At 44.4% G+C, this 14,570-nt stretch overlaps 1 pseudogene; it reads right to left on the reverse strand.

Annotated features, from left to right (window-relative positions):
• LOC149299118 (ryanodine receptor 3-like) overlaps window positions 1-14,570 on the reverse strand; it is a 208,647-nt pseudogene that overhangs the window by 29,157 nt on the left and 164,920 nt on the right.

The following is a 14,570-nucleotide window of genomic DNA, read 5'->3' on the forward strand; positions in this document are numbered from 1 at the left end:
CGGCCAGAGACGATATTTTTTGCGGCCAATGAGCGTGAGACACTCGCTTGTGCGAGTAAGCAAAGGAACCTGTAATGTAATTCTCCGGCTATGAATCGATATACGAGTGGCTCATATAATGCCTTATTGGGTTACCCCAAGGTGGGCAATGCGAATGAATGCTTTCGTCAAATATATTGTTCAAGTTTCTCCTCCCGTTCACAGGCATCGCTAGGATATCATCGAAACCTGGGTGCCACTGCGTCTCCAAAATGTTGAATGTAATTATTTATTTTTTTATTGCCTACACTTTGTTTTCAAACTGTCATTTGTTTGATATGAATAGACTTCAGGTGTCTAAAGAAGTTGTTTTGAGCGAAAATGTGGGTTTTGTAAATGTGCAGAATCAGATGATTGCAGGAAGGGTGATTGGCGAATGAGTGTGATATATGCAGCGGCGTAGGTTAGGGGGCCATGCCCCCCCCCCTCATACGTTATGTTGTGCCCAACCCCCCTTCCCCCGGAAAGACAGTTTTTATTTATTTTTGCCGCAGCTGGCGAGTGGTTGGTCAGGAATATGTGGGTTCAGCAACTGCTTTGCGTCTGTCACTCGCCTCGGTGGTAGCGTTTCACGCTGAGCGCTGGTATATGACGTCCTATTCTGGCAGTCAGCGTGCACCGCGGCAAAGCAGGGAGATGGAGGCCTCGTGATCTCACTTCAGGACTTTTACAAGGTAAGTGAATTTCTAATGGTGGGGAGGGGAGATAGTGAGGAAGGGGTCGATAGGGCAGAAGTGAGGGAGGGAGCTAGGGGGAAAGGAGGCTAGCAAGAATATTGAAATAAAGAGTCTGAATGAGAGACAGCGTTAATGGATTAATGCATTGTGTGAATGAGTAAGTGAGAGAATTGATGAATGTTTGAGAATGCATTCATGAATATGTGTCAAAGGTTTGTGTGAAAGAGTGAAAGAATAAATGGTTGTGTAAATGAAAGTGAATCAGTGAGTGACTGTAAAAGTGTTTGTGCGAGTCATAGGTGTATAATAATTGATTTGTCAAAAAGGCAAAGATGGTATAAGCAGGGTGTTTAAGCATTGGGGAACCAAGATGGCCTAGGCAGGGTGTTTATGGGACAAAGATGGTATCTATGTTTGTAATTTATAGGGGGGGGGGGGGGCAGAGATTTTATGTGAATTCCAATTGATCTATAGCTGCAAAACGGTATTGTTGTGTTATTTTGTTAATATCGATCTGTTGTCATGCTATGTTTCCAAACATTATTTATGTACACCTACAAATACCGGATTTGTATGGTGTGTTCAGTCGACGAATACCTGGAGTGCTTGTGTCATGTGTTTGTTGTTTATTTGATCGATACCTACAGTGCAGAGTTTACATGCGATTTCCAGGCGATCTACACCTGGAATGCTGGGTTTGTGTGTTCTATAGATCTATACCTGCGATGCTATGTTTCCATACGTACATTATGTATAGCGGCAAATGGCGGGTTTTTATATCTTATTCGGTTGCATGTGCTGTTTTCATGCGTTCTTTGATCTATACCTGAACTACAGGGAGTAAGTATGGTTTAGTGAATGAGGGGACAGTCAGAAGGAGGGAAGACTCCCGACTCTCACAGTCTTCCCCTGATGTGCAGTCAGTGTGGCAAATTGTTTTAATCATCTTGTTTTGGTGTGGTAGCGGAGGGGGAGTGATTGCATGCTAGGGATATAATATCTAGAAATGTTGGCAGCAGGGTCTAATATTAAAGAATGCTAAATAAAAGAGATAAGTACATATTATGTATTTAAAAATGGATGTGTAATGCATATATATATATATATATATAGTGTGTATATGTGTGTGTATATATATATATTAGTGTATATGTAGTGTTTTATAACCCCCCCCCCCCCCTCTTCCTGTGGACCATGTGCACTCCCTCAATATGAAAGCTGTAGACGCCACTGGATATATGTGACATTATGCTGATGAAAGAGATATGTATAGTTAGTGAAATAACTATACACCTTTTATACTTTTATAGCATGTCACATAGCCGGCTGTATGGCAGGGGGAAATAATAACATGTATTTGTCTTTACGTGTGTCCTTTCTGTAGGTTCCGCCTGTATTTTGGGATTCCTGAGCGTCGCTGAAGATCCTGCAGGAGCTGCCGCTGTACATCCTCCTGAATGTGGATGCCGACCTGGTGCAGGTAATGCCTTCTTTCCTCGATGAGGAGAGCACAATATTCATCCTAGCACAAACGCGTGCGAGATTAGATTACCGCAAAGCTGATCTCTTTTTATAATAATCAATGTTTGAATCTTCACCGGTCTCCAGGCATTTAATTGAAGAATATGCAGCGTTTGTTATTTGATCTTAGTAAAAGCCTTTTTCTTAGCATGTGTGATGTGAAGCTCGAGGCAGTTTGATGAATTGTGTGCTTGCGCCTGCATACAGGTACAAGACGTTACTGACCCTTTCAGCACCAGGGGGCTAGGGCCGAACGGCGGGGTTATTAGAATCAATGTTTTCAGTTTGTAGCCCGCACGTATCGGCAAAACAGACGTGAGGGTTGTGTGTATTTGCCAAAGAAAGACCGTGGCACGAGTTATGGCGGGTAAAGGTCAGGGAAAACCCTTCCTGTAAAATATAGGGGGTATGTCGATTCATTCTTAAAGAAACACTCATCTGCAGACAGCAGACAAGGCCGAAGGTTTGTTGTTTCCTCAGAAATCTCATGGTGCTGTCACAACCGCAAGGGATTTTTTGGTAGGCGCGTGCCAATAAGGTCAACAGTGATCAACTGTTGCCTCTATTTACATGTTGTTATACCCAGATCCCTTGAAAGTAGTTGCCGTCGCACAGGACATCTTTTAGACCAAACTCGGGAAGAGATGCAGTAGCCAGATCGTTGCTCGTAGACAGCCGATTCTTCCTTCATGGAACTCGTCAGCGTGAGGTTGCGATACTGGGTTAATGCTTGAGGCTTTGGGGGTATCCATGAAATACCATTGCATGAGCTGTGGTGGTGAATAAAGGTGATGGAAAACCCTTGCGCTTAAAATTAAGGGGTAGTAGAAGCATTGTTATGAAACAGTCATCTCCAGACACCAGACAACCTTATGCGGATGAGTACGATGAAGGACGAAACGGCTGGCGACGAGCGGTGAAATGGCTATTGCGTCTCTTCCCGAAGGCTGTCCTGTACAGCGGGCAATGACTTTCAAGCGATCCGTGTGTAAAGGTGGTCACTGTTGACCTTGTTTGCATGCGCCTACCCAGAATCTCTTGCGGTTGTGGCGTCACCATGAGATTTCCGAGGGAACGGCAAGCTTTCTGGCTTGTCTGGTGTCTGTACACGAGATATGTGTAATAATGCCGTAACCTAGGCCACAGAAAGGAAACGGACCTTTTGGCGATGGGTGCAATGGGTATAGAGCGGATTTGAAGCAGCAGTATCGGAAAGAAGAACACGCTCTGCGGAAACTCGATCCGTGCCGAATCCAATGTGTTGTATCACGATATAGATATATCATGAATCCCAATAGTTTGCGCTCTGGGATATTAGCGAGTGCGTTTGGATTTGCTGGGTGTCCGATTGGATCGTTCCTAATGTGGATATGGAGCAAACTACACCTCTGCTTGCTATGGTGCAGAGCAAAGGGTATTCAGCCGATTGTTTGAATTTATTATTCTCAGTGACATGTCTTTTATGTATGTAATGATTATTAATATAGAACGAATATTCCACGCTTCCTTGTAGAGTATAATATACGACTTGGGTTAGATTGTTTTGTTAGTTTGGGTGCGTTGCGTTATCTTTTTTCTCTCGTCTTTAGGAAGAGGTTCCTCAAGAAGTCCCTCAGTTGAAGGTAAAGAGCTCCTGAAGCTTAGCTCCAGCTATCGCTAGTCAGGTTGCTAAAAAGGGGAATCTGCGGGCTTCACGCAAGAAGAGTCACTTCCGGGTTACGACCGCCCAGGATCCCGCTTTGTCTGCACTCGGCGAGGATCTGGAAATTCTGCTGGGTCTGGAAGCGCCGCTCACAGCAGAGGCAAGCGGTCAGCCCAGTGTGGGAGCAGAATGTGAGGAGAATGACCGGCAGGTGACAACCGAAGGCTTCGGTAAGTGACAGAGTTTGCGACGTACATTCGGTCTTTGCCCGGCATTTTTTTTAGTAATGCCTCTACGCTCCAGAGAAGAAATCTCCTGTTTGCGACTGGTGACGTGCGGGGCGCTCACAGCCAGCTCCAGCGGGGGGGTTAACGCAAGTAAGCATCGAATGTGTACTACGGCGCTTACAAAGTACTTGCGTGGTGAACCCGGTTATTGTGCTTTCCTAAGATGCGCGTGTTGTTTGTTTGTGCCGAAGGCAGCTTTTTCAACGCACGCTTTGCTGTCTCTTTCATGAAACAGGGCTGGATCTTTACAGGTGCCTGAACAGTTGTAGTTGTTGTTATCCAATTTCCTCCAGAATTCTCAAGCACTGGATCGACCGCTAAAGACGGGAAGACACGACAACTTTGAGAATGTGGCTCTCAAACAAACACCAGGAAACAAACCAAGAAACAGTTGGTGGGCTTGTCATAGATGAGACGCAGTCAGTCAGCTCCATCTGTGTTTGTTTGCGAAACTACCCGTTGACCGTAGAGCGTCGGCTCCTTTTAAAACGGAGACAGACGACAGGTAAAGATGGTAGCGACGCATCGATCGACTGGGCCTGCTTTGAGCAGAGGACTAAACCGATTGAAAGTAAACCTAGAGTAAAATGTTGTCCGTGAGATATTCTTTGAAAACGGTTGGTTGTTTGTTTGTTTGTGGATGTTTAGTGGCTACTCGAAGCAAGCTCTCGACGATACTCATCAGTCCATTTTCTTTGCAGGTTCAGTTGCTGATGAGAAGCAGACAGAGATGACTGAAGAAGATGTCGAAGACCGATTGGACAGCGTGAGACGTGCAAATTGCACACGGCGATGTGTCGTCACACCGCCGGGAAGGACGTTTAATCCGAGCGTGGAAAGGGAGTCATCCCCGCTGCGATATCGGGCACAGGCCGTCGTTAAGAGTATGTCAGAGGGGAATGTCCTGCGCTAGGTAGGGAAGTAAAATGTACGCCGATTGTGTATTTTGCGTCACTTGCGAGAATAAAGGCGCGCTTCTCTCGACCGTTTTGTATGTGCGCGGTAAGACACCGAGCTGAGACGGGCGACTGTTTATTGTATTTGAAGAGAAATGCGTAAAGAAGTTAGCAGCATCGCTACAGCACTCAGCAGTGCTTGAATGTGGCATAAGATTTGACTTTCAGAGAATTGTAGAATTGTAGCGAGGTCTGTGTTTATGTGACTGATGGATGGCATGGTGGGTGTTGCAGCGGGGAAAGCGGTTGTTTGTAAACGTGTGGGTCTAGGTCTTTTCTAGATTCATTCAGATGCGGTGTAATGGTTTATCAATACATGGCGCTATGGTTGATTGTGTATGGTGGTGCGTTGGTTGGTTGATTGATGATCTACTGTAGTGATTTGCGTTTGATCAGAGATGTAATTGCACATTAGTTAGGACATCCTCGATTGAAGGAAAGGACTCTGATCCAGATGAGCAGCAGCAGCAGTTTGCGATCCGGTAGGGTAGCGTGTGTGTCCAGTGGTCGTCGTCTCCCAGGGGATCAGAGGAGTTTTGGCTTTGGGTGACTGTGTCATCCGAGCCGGTGTTTGTTTGTATTGTTTGCGGAAACAATCACCGGCAGGGAAGAAGTCCCAGCTACGTTCCTGGTACATCTTCCGTACGTAGGCTTCCTAGAAAGGATATGAGTGGGGAGCTGGATTGGTCCGTGAAAGAATCGATGCTCTATCATCGAGTTAATCTATGAGCAGGTGGGATTTGATGAACAAATATGGGTTGAACTCGAACCTCTAGCGGTTGAGCAGAGTGTAGTTGCTAAGGGAAATGTCAAGGTTATGTGAAATGTTCAGAATGAGGATATTTTGTTTATGGCAAAAGAGGAGGGAGCAGATCAGGGGTAGGCGCTGCTATGGTTAATGATGCCTCGGTGCAATAACACAAAGGGTGAGTAAGTGGAATATATGCAAACCTTCTGTAACATGGATTCACTGTAACAAACAAAGCAAACAAACAGCATACACTTACACAGCGACTCAAAGAAACTAACAAACATTATGCATCGTCAGGTATAGATATGTACATGCAGAGGATTAACACAATCAATGACATTGTTAGGAATGATTGATAGATAGATACTCTTTTTCTTAGGTTTCATTGTTATTGTCGAAATGTAATGACTCGATGAATGTGTACGTACCTGTCCGGTATGTTCCGTTTCATCCTTATTAATGATATACATTAGAAAGAACCTGGAAAACACACAAATGGAGAGATGATGATGTTTATGATGTTTATGTAAACTGTGGAGTGTGGTAAATTGTGAGATAAACTGTCTGGATTGATGAGTACAGCTAGCGGTTCATGAGCTTTTGGGAAGGACTGTGTGTCTGCAGTCTAGGAGGTAGCAATGGATTATCATCTACATGTAAGGAAAGGTTTCATGTTGTTTGTCATCAGATAGATAGATAGACAGACAGACAGACAGACAGACAGATAGATAGGTTTCCTTTTTGGAGTCTGTTTGGTTTAGTGAAAGTGTAGAAGGAAGGAGTAGGTTTGAGGAGTTTTTGATCCGAGTGGGAAGGTTTGAATAATTTGAGCACTGAATAAGATTGCAATGCTTGGGCAGCACTCTGTTGACACATTATTGGCTGATGGACAGCGAGAACTGTGACAATGGAAAGGTGGTTGTGAATTGAAAGAAACAGGTAGGTAGTGTCTTCTATGTGGATTTCGCCATCTTGATTGCTGAGGAGTGACGTGTTTGTTGGTTAGTTTAGTTTACAGATGATAATCTCTATCCTCTTAGGGGAGGATGTTGATGGTTTCATGGTTTTGGAATGAAAGACGGAGTGAATGAGTGAGATGTGAGGTGAGTCCATGAGACATTTACAGATGCTTGCTTGATTGCTTGTACAATGATGTTCTTCTCTGTGTCTTTGTTTGGACAGGTCAGCGTAGATGACTGCCTCTAGTTGACTTTGTTGGTTAGGTAGTTGGTTAGTTAGAGGTGTGTGCGCAATGTTGAGATTGTAGTCATGTGCACCTGCCTTGTGTTTACAAGCTCAAGTAATTAACTATGTAATGAAGACACTGCTGATTGATTGATTGATTGACTTTCAACATGTTGTTTTTATATAGGAGTTTGTTTGTTTGTTCACCTAATAAATATCAGTTATACTAGGTATGTATGTTGATGATATCCTATGGAAAGGAGCATATAATTAAGTAAAGCAAACTGCTTTTATTTCATAACAAACAACAATAACAACATGCGTTGTTGATCATGATGATGTGGAGGAACAGCTTGTAAGTAAGTAAGTAAGTTGTTATGTGATATACGAATTGATTTGATTGATTGACTTCAGTGACAACAGAAACACACCGAGCTGGTGTTTAGCACGTGATGTCGTTATAATTCGTAGTATTATTATGTCGGACACCACATGTCATTTATTTATTTAGTAGATGTCTTGCAGACATAGAGTTAGTTAGGTGGAGACACGACAAAGGGACACATTTGGAGAATTGGCTCCATTGATTAGTTTTAGGAAGCGCAAAGGTGTATAGTATACTTTGGAAGTCATTGGTCGAGTTGTGTTCCTGTAATGCGTGGCTTTTAAAGCCATGAGGCGTGGTATTACGGTAGTCGTTTCCGATGCCACGGATAAAGCATTTAGCCTGGAAGGACGATTCGAGAAACAAACAACCCTGTGGGGGTATGGGAGGGAGCGCGGTCCCTTTAACTGTGTCGGGTGTGGTTGATTGGGATGGTACAGGTGCGAGGCGTCCACCACCTGCGTGCGGTCGCTCGTCGCCTTCCCCGGCCAATGGGGCGGAGGCCCCGGCCCCATATCTGCGCGGGCCCGGCTCGGTGCGAGCTTGCTCGGTCGTGGAGCTGCGCGGGCTAAGTGGAGTCGAGGCGAAGTGGAGTTGGTGTGGAGTTAGTGGGGAGGGAGCGGGGCGGGAGGGGGCCCCCGACACAGGTAAGCCCACAGACCTATCCCCCTAACCTTCCGTCTATCTATCGCACCGCACCCCCTCACAGTCACCCTCTGCTCACACCTTCATTCCTCACATCCAGTCACTCTCCTACCTTCCACCAATTCAATCCACACTGCACCGAGATTATTTCATCCCCGCCTCCGTTCCCTCAGATTTACTTACTTACTTACCGTGGAAATGTTCCACCCCTCCTCATATGAGGGACGCCTCTCTCGAGCCAAAAGCCTCCCGGGAGCTATTGAGTAAACCTGCCGAACCTTCAGAGCGGCAAGAGCAGATATCTGGAAGAAGTAAATAATTCAGACACACCCAAGGCGTTCGTTCTCAGTCACTTCTCACTTTATTCATGGTCGCGAGCGGGTTTAAAGACTATTTCAGGTGGATTCACAAAGAAAAATGTAACACTCAGCATATAGCGGGTACGACTAATCCACATCAAACAAGCATAGACCAAGGTAAAAAGTTCTCATTTACACAAGAGTTAACTATCTTCCTAGCATCCACACAGGTAAACATATGATGTTATCTCGTTACTTAAAGATGAGAAAGAAACCATCAACAAGACTCGTCTACGTTGGCAAAAGCGTCTACGACAACATGTATATGTAATCTAAAATGGTGTCCATTTAAATTCCACATTTACATTCCGCCTCGTACTCAACCGTCAACAACACAACACAACCCCTCTCTGACAACCCACCTGCTCAAGGAAGCGTACAACATTCCTTCCCGGTACTCCCGACCATCGTAATCCTCATCAAGCCATCTAAACAATCAACCAATCAATCAATCAACAGCTTCGACACATCATCGGAAGCACATCAACTCATCCCCATCCAAGCCGTCCTCTCCTAGGACTGTAAGCAAGCTACCAAGAGCAGAGCCCTTTGCGGCAATTTGTTATTGCATGTATGTATGTATTTCTACATTGCTTTTCTGACCACAACAGCTCTACAGAATCTGCAAGCACACTATCAATAAATAAATTATTAACAGCTAACAACCAACTAACTGTGACTCTTTCTTACTATGTGTCTGTCTGGGTATATATAATAAAAGTGTCTGAATGTCAGTCAGCATCTACATTACATTACATTTATTTATAAAGCGCCAGCCGATTCCGCAGCGCTGTTTGTTACATTCATTACAACAATTTATAAACAAACACAATAACAACACACACACAATACCAAACTGGTGCAAAGGAGAAGACGGCCCTGCTCTTGCGAGCTTACAATCTAGCCGGTGGTTGAGGGGGAGTGAGACGATAGGAGAAGACAGCTTGGGTGACGATGACTTGATCTGCTTCTGATGCATTGAAGCCGTTTGTTCCGATGGCTGTAATTAGGATAATGAGGGTTGGGAGCACTGTAAAGCAATGTTGTACACTTCCCTCAACAAGTGGGTGTTCAAAGAGAGAGGTTTGGAAAGTTGTGTACAACTCAGAAAGTCGGACCGAACAGAGAAGGGGGATTCCGCAGGAGTGGAGCGGCACGGGTGACATCCTGAATACGAGAGTGGGAAGAGGTCTTCCTCAACATCCCCAGACACACACACACACACACACACACACATCCATCCATCCATCCATCCATATTCCTTGAATCCATCAACTGTTTCCAGGTAGCAAATTATCTATCTATCTATCAATCAACATGGCTGCCTCTCTCCTGCTATATCTCCATTACAGCGAGATAAATAAATAGATATTACAGCAGACCATTCAGCACCATGGACAGTGGAACCTCCCCAGCTACAGCCGCCCAGTGCGCCAATAGCGTCCACTGCTACATTACAACAAACACAATGAGAACATGTGTGTTGGTGTAAGCACCGTCTCACTGCACTCCATTAACACCACACTACACAACACAACACATATCATGATATGACATTCATTCATAAATACAGTCAATGATCCAAATACAGCATATCATAAATGCTGACACATTGGCCACCAGATAGACAGACTTACATGTGATCACCATCTTGAGCAGAGTCAAAGTCATAGAATATGACCAACTCTCACTTAGTTAGTTAGTTAGTTACATCAACTAACTAACTAACTAACTATTCAAGTTAGACTCCATACACACCTTCAAGACATGTGTGTTTGTTTGTTTGTTTTCTGTTATCTGACCATACCTACACTTTTCTATCCTAAAATGCAAAAAGGAATTCCAAAATGTACATCTATTTGATCACACAACCGATCCTCAGCTTTGTCGCTGTATTTTGTTCAATTATTAAAGCATGAATCAAAGTATATTGGCATCAATCAACAATCCCCTACCTTAAGGCTATATATGGCCAAGTGGCCCATCCCTTGAAGCTACCATTTCAAAGTCATACCTCCATATCTTCTCGGACTTACTCTTGTTGTTGTTCATCTCCTCTCAATTCTCCTAAAGCATCAATGATCCCACCTGGTTTGGTTGGTTGGTTGGTTGTTGTTAGAACAAATGAACATGAACATGTAATTGCCAATGAAAACACATCAACATACACACATAAACTATAGCAACCAATTGCATTTGATTGATTGATTGGGCCATCCCAAACATCTAGACATTCATAAGACACAATAGCTAACGATACTATGTATGTTTACTTATTTGTTTGTTTGTTTGTTACTTAATTAGGACTGACTTACTTTTACTTCTTACTTACTTACACTAAACTATTGCTTTACTTACTACAGTCATACAACCACATGTAGCAATAACACTTTCTATATGTAAAACAACAAACAAACAAACACCCTATCAAAAAGAACATTTGGACGTGCATCACCAATCTAGGAATTACCATATTTGCCCAATTTGAACACTAACCACCCAAACAATCTCAATATTAATCTAGGAACAATAGATAAAATAGCCAAAATATAAGACAAATAAACCTATAGAAAACAAGTTTGACCAGAAAATGTTAATTCATATAAACCATGCAAACCCTTTTGTTTTTCATAAAAACTACACCATATTTGCTCCATTATAAGACAAGGTGGTTTTCCCCAGCGCAAATGCTCTGATGAATACCCTTCGTCTTATAATCAGGGTCGTCTTAGAATCAGAGCTCAAATAGCTCTGATTATGAGACTAAACTCCAACCTGGATCCTCCTGTGTTATGCGCCCCCCCCCCCCCAAAATTACCGTTGCTTCAGAGTCCCCGGTGCTTAATCCTGCCAGCGTCTAGAGCTCTACACAATTCACGTAGAAAACCTCCACTCAATCATGTAGAGCTGGCTAGACTAAGCACTGGGGGGGGACTCAGAAACTCCAGAAAGTTTGGAAGAGGGAGCGAGTGTTAAATGGGGGGGCATAAGGCATTTCTGGAGGCAGAGTGCTCTGTGAAATGCCTTTTAACCCTCATTAATGCCACTCTGCCTCCAGAAATGCCTTTTAACCCTCTATACGCCACTCTGCCCCACTATATGCCTTCTAACCCCCTAGGGTTAGAAGGCTTTTCTGGAGGCACAGGGGCATATAGAGGATTAACACTAACCCCCCCCCAACTTACCACTGCTTCCACAGTGCGTTGTTCAGGCAGCCTGTACAGCTCTATGCAATTCGCGTAGACAACTTCCGCTGCAGCTGGAAGGAGGCGCGGTTAGCAGCGGGGGTTGTCTGCATCCATCACCTTCCCCAACTGTCAGAGATCAGACTCCCCCGGTGCCAGGAACTCTCCTCACTAATAGCCTGGGAAGGTCTACGCCGATGGATGCGGACAACCCACGCTGCTAACCGCCCCTCCTTCCAGCTGCAGCGGATGTTGTCGACGCAAATCGCATAGACATTTACACCCTGCCCGGACAACACACGGGGGACTCGGAAGCACCCGTAAGTTGGGAGGAGGGCATAAGACAGAAAGATCCAGGTCCCCTGAATCTTAGTCTCATAGTAAGACCTATTTCAGGCCCGATTATAAGACAACCCCAATTTTCAGACCAGGGGTATTTTCGGAGCACTTGCTCCGGGAAAAACATCACCTTATAATCAAGCAAATACACTATTACATCCTTTAGTGAGGATCACGTTCACAAACGCTCAATTAACTAGACTTTACTCTAAGGTTACACATTTGGGAAGTATGACAAAACAGACTACACCTAATAACATCACATTGAAGTTAGTTAGTTAGTTAGTTAGTTAGTTAGTTAGAGATACAAATTCATCATGGTGGGGCGCTTAAACCTCCACTTCTGGATAAGATGCTAAAGCTGAGCATATGTCATTAGACCTTGCCTGGAACATAGGAGCATTGGCAGCTATCGGTTCATAAGGAAGGAACTATGGCATGAATAAGGGGAACGCAGGCATTGGACGCACCTTGAATAATGGCCAAAAGGATGACAATTACAAAGAAGAAGAAGAAAGTGACGTCAAGCACGATGCGGGACATTTCAGACGGATCCCCTGCGGGCTCTTCCATCTCATCTCCGATGCCACCTCCGGCTCTCACCCCCACACACATGTGGAAAAGATGAGAACGCTGCAAGAAAAGGTTGATAAATGACGCACCCTACTTTCGCTGCAAAGGCCAGTTTCCACCGCCGTGACTCCGCCATTTGTTCCGTTCCACATACTCCAAGTCGTCGCTCGTTTGTTTACGTTACCGTTCCGTGTGTAACGCGCCTTTTCTTCCCACCAAATAAGCTATAGATTCGTTGTCATTTCAGCTCAACTCACCCAGCATTCGCTTGTCGGGTGCACATTTGCGACAAGTGCACTTTTGTGCCCTTACCGTCATCATCATGGCGTCGCGCTTCATATCTGGATCGTCCTCATCCTCGCTTGTGTTATAGAACTGACGGAAAAAGTTGAAGCCCACCACCGTGTAAAGATACACGATAACAAACAGCTACGAGTCCCACCGTAAGTACCATCTGCAAGAGAAAAGTCACCGGTGTAAGTAAGTAAGTGCTGAGCTGCACTTCAGTCAGGTACAAGACGTACAACCGGCCCTCGGCTTCCTTACGCTGCACCCAAAGGCAGCCAGGCCGAGCCAAGCCTCTCCTTTCCATCATCGCGCTGCGTGCCAATGAGAACTATTCCAAGATCTGCTTGTCTTAACGGTTCCAAAAGAGGACACGTGGACGACATCTTGAGCGTTGCTTTTGGCCTTCATCCACCCCTTCAAATAAATCATACCCACCGCAGAGAATACAGCCAGGACTGCTACTTGTGCTTTGCTATGATGATACAGCATTCCATACATCAAGTATTTCTATGATATTTGATTAAATCTCGGTCACTTCATATAGGGCAGTATAAGAAAACAAACATAATAGACATATACAAACAAACACAATATTATATAGAGCAATAACAAACACATATGACACACACACACACACAGGGACCTTATCAATCAGGTAATCATATTAATAGGTACACTACCCGGGGTGTATAGGGAAGGGGGGGGGGGGGGGGTTAGAGCAGCAATGCCTGTAGTGTTTTTTCTAACACTTCTTATGGGTTTAATACATTCGTTCCTCTTATTACAACGCTGTCATCTTGACATTTGTTCAGAGGGCAAGGAAAATCTTACAGCATTTTTCTCCTTTAGCTAACAGAAATACCGTATTTGCCCCATTATCACACGACCCTGATTATAAGACGACCCCCCCATAATCTGAATATTAACTTAGGAAAAAAAAGGAAAAAGCCTGAATATAAGACGACCCTAAGGCTACGTTTCCACTTGGTTTTTTTGTTCCTAAAAACGCCCATAAAAACGCCAATAGCGCCACCTGCCGTTTTTTTAAGTGAAAAAACGCTGCAGCCAGATGTTAGCTGTTCTTCAATAGGAAATCGCACAATGCCATATCCGCTTGGCCTTTTTCTGTTTGTTTGGCGTTTTTTCCGTCCTCTTTGGCGTTTTTCTGCTTTTTTGGGCTCGGTGGCAGTTTTTCAAAATCCCAGCATGTTGACACTCTGGCGTTTTTGCCAAGGAAATCGTGGCGTTTTTCTCCAATAGAAGTCTATGGGAGAGAAAAAACGCCATGAAAAAGCCATGTGGGTTTATTGCCATGGCGTTTTTTCCACAGTTACAACGCAGAGGATGGACCCAGTATCTGTGTGTCCTACGAGAAATAGGCTGGAAACAAACAGTTTCACGCAAAACAAAGTTCATTATTGAATTGGAATATACCATTTGGAACAAACATGCCATTACAAACAAACAGACGCGACGCATCAACTGGAATCCTGCGCGCCAAAAGCAACAGCAAACCATTTGCACCATCATTTGGGGCCAATCTTCCTAGAGGAGCAGACATTCGGAATAAAGCATGCCTTACAAACCACAGAAAAGTGACAAAAGGGTCCGCCGGGGCGTTTAAGTAGAATTCTACCAAGTAAATGACATCAGGGGGCAGATACTTGCCATTTATCCTAATCCCTTTTAGCTGGGTGAAACTTCGAACTTGTAAAGGCTGGCAAAACTGCCTAAGGTC

Source organism: Sceloporus occidentalis, unplaced genomic scaffold, assembly GCF_023333645.1.
Source record: "Sceloporus occidentalis isolate IW3139 unplaced genomic scaffold, rSceOcc1.0.p SCAF_29, whole genome shotgun sequence".
Taxonomy (NCBI): domain Eukaryota; kingdom Metazoa; phylum Chordata; class Lepidosauria; order Squamata; family Phrynosomatidae; genus Sceloporus; species Sceloporus occidentalis.